General features: G+C 43.2%; 1 non-coding gene across 1 annotated transcript; it reads right to left on the bottom strand.

The window, feature by feature from the left end:
- Nucleotides 1–1,235: 1,235 nt before the first annotated feature.
- LOC129401226 (U6 spliceosomal RNA) lies at nucleotides 1,236–1,342 on the bottom strand. The gene has a single exon (XR_008628158.1). It is a non-coding gene; the product is annotated as a U6 spliceosomal RNA (small nuclear RNA).
- Between the last annotated feature and the right edge of the window lie 7,600 nt (nucleotides 1,343–8,942).

Raw genomic sequence — 8,942 nt, 5'->3', positions numbered from 1 at the left:
CACCCGGCAATGCACAGGGGTCATTCCTGGCTCTGCACTCAGGAATTATCCCTGGCGGTGCTCAGGGGACCATATGGGATGCTGGGATTCGAACTCGGGTCGACCGAGTGCAAGGCAAACGCCCTACCCGCAGTGCTATCACTCCAGCCCCCCCACATGACTTCTTAAGTGAGGATTCTTATGGATGGAATTTCAGAGAACTGTGGAGAAGATTTAGATCCTTACCTATCCTCTGAGCAGGAAATTGGGCAGATATAAATCTCAGGGATAGAAAAGTCATCTTGGGGGCATTGGAGTGACAGCACAGTGGGTAGGGCGTTTGCCTTGCATGCGGCTGACCCGGGTTCGATTCCCAGCATCCCATATGGTCCTCCAAGCACCCGCCAGGAGTAATTTCTGAGTGCTGAGCCAGGAGTAACCCCTTGTGCATTGCCGGGTGTGACCCAAAAAGGAAAAAAAAAAAAGAAAAGAAAAGCCCTCCTGGGCTTCCTTTTGATTGCTTTTCTTGGGTCTGTAGGCAGAGTCTTCACTTGTTAGAATGAACATTTTCCTTCAGCTCTTTGCTCACACTCCACACTAATTGCCTCACTCCCCCACTCTTCATTTAAGATTCATTCACCTGGACCGATGAGATTATGGTTAGTGGTCATAGGAGTTTAATCTAACATTGACTATTGGCTGTGAATTGGAACTGTATTGTTTGGAACAGTCTTCAAAATAAATCAAGGAAGAATGTTGGGGGTGAGATGAGAAAGTTCTGTGCTTTGGGTATGCAAACCATTTACAATAGTATGTATTGTTGGGGAACCAAGAGCCCATCTTTCATGATGCCAAAAGAATCAATTCTGGACTGGGAGATGAATCAAACACTGCATTGTCCCCTAAGAACTGCTGGGAACCCCAAGAAGGGTGTGACCTTCCCAAATAAAACAGAGCCAGAGAAATAGTACAGTGAATAAGGTGTTTGCTTTGCCCACAGCTGACTCGAGTTTGATCCCCAGCACCATATATGGTCCCCAAAGCCCCACCAGGAATGTTCCCTGAGCACAAAGCCAAGAGTACTGCCAGGTGTGGCCGGAGAACAAAACACAAAACAAACAAAAAGGCAAAACAAAACAGTAAAAATTATATATTCGCGGAAACTTTATCATGCATGTAGCCCTGTACTAGGAGCCAATGGGCTGCATCAGAGAGAAAATTTATCAAGCCTACTTCTTTTTTTTTTTTTTTTTTCTAAAAATATGGAACGCTTCACGAATTTGCGTGTCATCCTTGCGCAGGGGCCATGCTAATCTTCTCTGTATCGTTCCAATTTTAGTATATGTGCTGCCGAAGCGAGCACAAGCCTACTTCTTTTTTTTTTTTTTTTGTTCCTCCTGTGTATGTAGGGATATATGAGCAGAATTAAGCTTTATTTTGATTTTCCTTCTTCTCGGGACACACCCAGCAGTGTTTGGGGCCTAATCCTGGTTCTGCTTGGAGTCACTCCCTGTAGTGCCCAGGAAATCACATGGTGCCAGGATTCAAACTCAGCCCTCCTATGTGCAAAGCATCTGCACACCCAGTTGCGCCGTCTCTGACCCAGAAGGGAAGCTTAATAATGCTCTGGTCAGTGTTATAAAGTCTGCTCCCACATAAATTGGCTTATTGAGTTTGCTTCAAAGTCCTCTCCACCATTTTTATTCTGTAGTCCTTCTTTCATGCCTCACATTGGTTTAACCATTCCCAGAATATTGGCCCCTGAGGTGTTCCTGCTTTCTTTTGCAATCAAACACACTATCAGAAAAAAGTGATAAATCCTCTGTGAAAGCATTCTGTTTGTTCAGAATGAATTCCTGATGAAGTCCTAGGAACTCCTGCAAACAGCTAACCAGGTTGCTGCCAGTCACTTCTAGGAAGAATCTAGAAGAGTCTATTCACTAGTTCCTCTGCTTCCTCCTCACTTGCTTCCCACTTACAATGGCCTAGTTCTCCAGGCACACCATTTCAACATTCTTTCAAACAGCTTCCTCCTTAAACTAGCATCTGTGTGTGCTGAGATTCATTAGCAGACCATAAAGGCGACCTGCAAATGGCATAAATTCTGAGAATCTCTAGGTTGACCAGTGTAATTACAAACCCAGGATATTAAGAGGAATACTAAAAAGTGGAAAGGAAAAATGGTAGAGGGTAAATTATGCAGCAAAGAATAACAAAAGAAACCTTGACTTTTGGATTGAACAGACTGGGCCAATGAGACAGTACAGGGTTAAAGTGGTGGCCTTGGGCTGGAGCAATAGCACAGTGGGTAGGGCGTTTGCCTTGCATGCAGCTGACCTGGGTTCGATTCCCAGATTCCCATATGGTCCCCTGAGCACCGCCAGGGATAATTCCTGAGTGCAGAGCCAGGAGTAACCCCTGTGCATGCTGGGTGTGACCCCCAAAAAAGAAAAAAAATTAAAGTGGTGGCCTTGCATGTGGCCACTTTGGCTGTGACCCATTCCAGCCCTAACATCACAGATGGTCCCTTGACCCCACAGGAGCCATCTCTGAACATGAAGACAAGAGTAAGCTCTGAGCATTGCTGGGTGTGGCTCGACCACCAAAATATAAATAAAACACAATAAATAGAAGGCTTTCTAAACAGAATCTTGTAACTGGCAACAATCTCCACCAAGTCTCCAATTTCCCCTTTGTTCTGAACCACCAATTCGCTGGCCTCTGCCACCCTCCCCCAAGGCCTGAAGAGCAGGAATGCAAATTCCAGTCCTTAGTCTTGGAAGTCCTCAGATAAACTGGGCCAGCAGGCTGACCATGAAGGTGGATGTTGAGTTATGTGTTACCTAAGGGCCTTGCCTTGAGAATCCTGCTGACATAGGGACACATGGACAGGAGGAAAATAGGCAGGAGAAGATTAGAAAGAATGGTCCCCAAGACAAAGTTCTGAGAATAGGCCCAGGATTTACAGAAGAGAATCTTCTCAAACAGCTTTCTCCTTTCCAGCCCCTTTGTCTTACTTTTATGTTTTAAACCCGAAACGAGTGCTCACCCACTCCCCCCTAGTGAAGAGAATATAAAAACGGAAGATTTGTCACCTTCCCTGGGCTTCCCACTTAAGGAGACCCCAGATCCTAGATTCCCCACCCTTCCTTTCCTTTCCTTAGATAAAGTTTCTATAATTTGGCCATCTAGTGGGTGCCCTGGAGCCAGAGAACACTGCAACTCTGGAATTTAACACTGATTGTATTACCTGGGGAAAAAAGATTCTTATTCTGTGCTTGAATTGTATTTTTTGGTATTTATTTATTTGTGTATCAATAAGTAGGTAACACATGCTTGGGACCTGATATCTCAGGTAATTAGAGGAGAGAATTCCACACACTGGCAAGCTCAGGAACTACTCCCAGCACTGGGTCGGGGTGTTACTCCCAGAAATATTCAGGGGACTATATGATATTGAGAATTGAACCCTGGTCTTTCACATGAAAAGTATTTACTTAGCACATTGAGCCATCTCTGACCTTTTTTCCAACACACTTTATTAGGAAGATTTTCAAGCATACAGAGAAATTAAGAATTGTTTGTTGAGGGGCTGGAGTGTTAAGGTTGATCTTATACAAGGTTGATCTAGGTTCTATCCCCAATACCCCATTTAGTCCTGTGAGTCCATCAGGAATGATCCCTGACCCCAGAACCAGGAGTAAGCCCTGAGCACTGCTCATGCAAACAAAAACTAAGAACTGTTTATTATATATCCATTTGCCTACCACCTACACCCCACACTTAATAATTTACTACATTTTCTTTTTTTTTTTTAAACGACATTTTCTTTGTTTTGTTTCTGGGTTACACTCAGGAGAGCTCAGAACTCCCACCTGGATTTGCACTCAGGGATCACTCCTGAAAGGGCTCAAGAGACCACATGGAGTGCCAGAATTGGACCTGGTTGGCTATGCATGCAAAAAGCTAGTGCCCTATCCTCTATATTATCTCTCTGGTTCCTACTATGTTTTCTTTAAGTATCATTATTATTATCCCCACTTTTATATGGGGAAATTGTCAGGTGATTTAGGAGGTTGAACTGAAATCATATAATTCACACATGTGTTGGTACTTTGGCCAAGTCAGAGACTACTTCTAGGAGATAAAGTTGCTCGTGATCTGTATAAAGCCCCATTTAGTGTTCTTTATTACCCCTCATTTAAGCCTTTTCTATTCCAAGCAATAAAGGGCCCTAAAGATTAAAGTTCTCTGAGAAGAATTTAAATTGAGTCTGAATATAGGTCAAAGATAAGTCTCAGTGAACACAAGTTTCTTTGTTCACTTGTGAAGGCTTTACCTTTGGTGCATATCATCCCTCTAGGTGATAAGGTAATGCTCCTTTCCTGGACAGACTTTAGCCTACCCAACTTGACTGAGAAATGTGAGTAAAACCGACAAAAGACCTTAACATATTCCTCCATCTGTATCTCCACAACCAACATGGATACCACTGAGTATCCGCAGTGTGGCTCATGGACCACCATCATGAAGACCAGCCTCAGAGATACTGGCAGGATGCATAAATGTCCAGTCTCAGGCCCACCTACATCCACTTATGAGAGTCTACATAATTATAAGGAACCAGGTGATTCCTCTGTAAGTGCTGGGCCCCTACATTCTCACATGGTTGTGGCTAATATGACTTGCTGGACAAATTTTAGGTGGGAGAAAAGGAAATAGGGGTTGAATAACTCAAAACATAATGCTTCACATTATGAAGAGGCCCAGGTTTAATCTTGAGTGCCACATGGCTTCTAAAGTTTTGTTGGAAGTTACATACCCCCTAAGAACTACTAGGTGTAACTCCAAACCTCCTCAATCCCCACACACAAGTTCTTAAGGAAAACATTATTAATACTGTTTTGGTTTTGTTTGTGTGGAGTTACACCCAGTTCTCAGAGGCTCTGTGATTAGAGGGTCATTTCTGATTAAGCTCAGGGGACCATGCAGTGTTGGGGAATTGAAGTTGGGCTTCCCCTATGCAGAGCATACACTCAACCTGAAGAGCTATTTCAAGCCCCCACAAATTTATTTTAAAACAAATTCCATGATCCTTACTCTCAGTTAAGACCCCATGTGAAGTTGCGGTCCTCAAACTGTCACAGTTTAAGAACATGAAATTTGCTTATAAATGAATGGACGTGGAAAGTATCATGCTGAATGAAATGAGTCAGAAACAGAGGGATAGATATAGAATAACTGCGCTCATTTGTGGGATATAAAAAATAATATGAGACTAATATCCAAGGCCAGGGAAAACAGGAGCCAGGAGGACCGGTCAGTGGTTGGAAGCATGCCACAAGTGTGTGTGTGGGGGGGGGGGCAGAGGATGGTTAGGATGGAGAAGGGACCGGTATGACAATAGTAGTTGAAAATGATCACTTTGGACAAGAAATGTTGAAGATAGGCAAAGGGATGTATATGATAACCTTTTGGTATGTGTATTGCAAACAAGAATGCCCTAAAGGAGGGGCGGGAGGGAGGACATTAGGTGGTGGGTAATATACAAAAAATAAAACAAACATCGTCACTCACTCTCATCCCGTTGTTCATCGATTTGCTCGAGCGGGCACCAGTAACATCTCCATTTTGAGACCTGTTGTGACTGTTTTTGGCATATCAAATACACCACAGGTAGCTTGCCAGGCTTTGCCATGCGGGAGAGATAGTCTCGGTAGCTTGCTGGGCTCTCCAAGAGGGGCAAACAAAAAACCCAGAGGGTAGATTACAAGAGAGGTGACTTTGGAGCAGGGTCCTGAGGAAAACAGTGAGGGCCAGAATAACAGTACAGAGGGTAGAGTGCTTGCCGTGGATGCAACTGACACGGGTTCAGTCCCTGACACCACTTCTGGTCCTCTGAGTCAGCCAGAACTGATCCCTGAGAGCAGAGCTAAGAGTAAACCTTGAGTACCACAGGGTGTGATCCCACCTCCCCTACGACAACAACAAAAATGAATGAATGGGCAGAAAAACCATATCAGCAAAGTGCATAAGAGTCTAGGAGAAGTTGAGAGCAGTGAGGTTAGGACAACGGTGTATTAGAAGAGGGAGAAGATGATGAAAAGCTGGGAAGTGACTGAGCTAAAACATAAGTGAGCCACTGAGACTGTGAAAGTCTCCAATATGTATAATGAATACAGAAAGGCAGAGGATATATCATCAAGGCTGCTGCAATGAGCTCAGAAGTTATTCTGAAATTGATGTTAGGGTATCCTTGGGAGCATTTACTCTGGGATTATGTGGTATTTGGTAGCAGTGTGGAGAACGGATTGGAGAAAGATGAAGGATTCAAAAGATATTCAGAGACCAGAAAAATGGATCAAAAGAATTGGGGCCTATAAGCAAAAATAAATAAATTAATTCAAAAGGGGCTGGAGTGACAGCACAGTGGGTAGGGCATTTGCCTTGCATGTGGCTGACCCAGGTTCAATTCCCAGCATCCCATATAGTCCCCCAAGCACCGCCAGGAGTGGTTCCTGAGTGCAGAGCCAGGAGTACCCCTGTGTAATCCCGGGTGTGACCCAAAAAGCATAAATAAATAAATATTTTTTTAAAAAAAAGAATTGGGGCCTAGATTTGATCTCCCTGAACACCACCAGGATCAATCCCTGAGTAGTAACGTGGAAGTGGCCCCTGAGCACCATTCGATGGAGCCCAACAGACACGATATTCTGAAAGGATAACTATTATAAAAAGATGAGATCTAATTGTGTCTGACTCCTACAGATATCCTCAAGACATTTGAACTATCTAGGAACCAGGAATGGGAAAATAAGAGTTCTTTAGTCTGAAGCTCCTCACACTAAGCATCTTGGGTAGACCACAAACCCATCCCAAGACAAGGATTGCCAGCATTTGGGCCTCATCCCAAGGGCTATGGTACTCATGAAAATGTTCAGGGCTACTCCCTGTCTGTATTTGAGGTTCACTTCTGGCAGTGCTCAGGTACCATACGATACCAGTCATGAAACCCAGTTCTCCCCACTGTAAGGCCAATGCCTGTGCTATCTTTCTGACTCAACATTCTCAACTTTTAGAGAGAGACATTAATAATACTACCATTTTCCCAGACAGAGAATTGTGATATTCTGGTGGACATTAAAATGACTTACTGTGACAATAACTGGTCTCCAATTTGGAATGACAGTGTTTGACTAAGAAGGTAAAGAGTAAAGGTGGTAATAAAGAGGACACAAGCAAAAGAGGCAGGTAGGAAATGGAAATAGTAATAAGACTTTGTGTCTAACACATTCGGAGCACAGTGGTTAACAGTAAGTGCTCCAAAGAACTGCAGGGCGTTCAAATTTCTATTTCATATTACTTTAACAAATTTTTTTTTTTTGGTTTTTGGGTCACACCTGGCGATGCACAGGGGTTACTCCTGGCTCTTCACTCAGGAATTACTCTGGCGGTGCTCAGGGGACCATATGGGATGCTGGGATTAGAACCCGGGTCGGCCTAGTGCAAGGCAAACGCCCTACCCGCTGTGCTATCACTCCAGCCCCTACTTTAACAAATTAATTTAACTTTCTGTACGTCAGTTCCCTCTATTAGAAAATGAGGATAAGAAGAGGCTATAGAGATTGCACAGTAAGCAGGATGCTGGCCTTGTACAGGGCTAGACCTTTTTGATCTTTGGTACCCCACATGGTCCGCCAAACACCACCAGGAGTAATCTCTGAGCTCAGAGTTAGCCCTGAGCACTGCTAAGTGTGACCTCCAAACCAAAAACTTAAAAATTAAAAATGGAAATAATAATATATATTAGGGCTGGAAACATAGTACAGGGGTTAATGTGCTGACTTTGTACTTGGCCAACTCAGGTTCAATCACCAGCACTACTTTGAGTACCTCCAGGAGAGATCTCCGGGTACAGAGTCAGGAGTAAGTCCTATGTCTGATTGTGAACCCAAACCAATTAAAAAAAACAAAAGAAATAAAAATAATAATAGAACCCACAACATTTATTACTTAAAAGGTATGCTATATCACCAGAGAGCTAGTACAGGGATTAAGGCACTTGCCTTGCACGCAGCTACCTCCTGTTCAATCCTGAATGCACATATGATCTCCAGAGTCCCACCAGGAGTGATCCTTGAGCACAGAGACCTAAGTGAATCTGGGTATGGACCCCAAGCAAGAACAAAACAAAAAAGTATACAATGACCTCTGCATGATGCATAAGGGCTCAATAATTATTCATTATTACTATTTATATAGAAAGAAAAAGATGGGCAAGTGCTGGATTTTATGGCAGAGAAGGAAGAGTATAAAAGTTTTTATATTTTGTGTGTATATATATACACACTAACAATGTTTATGAAATATTTATATATGTCAGATATCAGGAGAATTTAAAGGATTATTAGGACTGTTGCAATATTATTAATCATTTCAGTGTCAGACATCTAAGTGAGAGTTGAGAGGCTGATAGGTGATTGCAATTCAAACTAAAGTTCAGCATTGGACAGAGTTACTAGGTTACTCACTAATCAGACCAAGTAAATCTTTTCTTTTTTTTTATTTTTTGTCTTATCTTATGGCACCTCACACCAGCAAGGCATGTGCTCTTCCTCCAGGCTAACTCCCTGACCACACAGCTTCTTAGGTTCAAAGGAGGCATCTGTTTCAACAGGAAATGACTCAAATCTAGAGCAAAGTCCCAGGCACGCAGAAGGGTTGTGCAAGACAAAAGCCATCAGTGTGAAGTGTCACATGTGGTGAGGTGAGGTGTTATTGCTCAAGGCGCAGCCATGGGTTAGTCTTCTGCAGTAGTTGGAACAGTGTCTCATGGCAGAAAATGTTTTTCCTTTCCCCTAGATTCTTTTACTTTTGCAATTTCTGCCCCTTCCCCTCCCCCCATATGGTGACCTTAAACATGTGATCTAAGAAAATCTTTGTCAAGTACTCTGAGTTACTGT

Source organism: Sorex araneus, chromosome 1 (genome assembly GCF_027595985.1).
Source record: "Sorex araneus isolate mSorAra2 chromosome 1, mSorAra2.pri, whole genome shotgun sequence".
In the NCBI taxonomy this organism is placed as follows: domain Eukaryota; kingdom Metazoa; phylum Chordata; class Mammalia; order Eulipotyphla; family Soricidae; genus Sorex; species Sorex araneus.
Note: the sequence above shows the minus strand (reverse complement) of the source record. Positions and strands in the feature narration are given on the sequence as shown.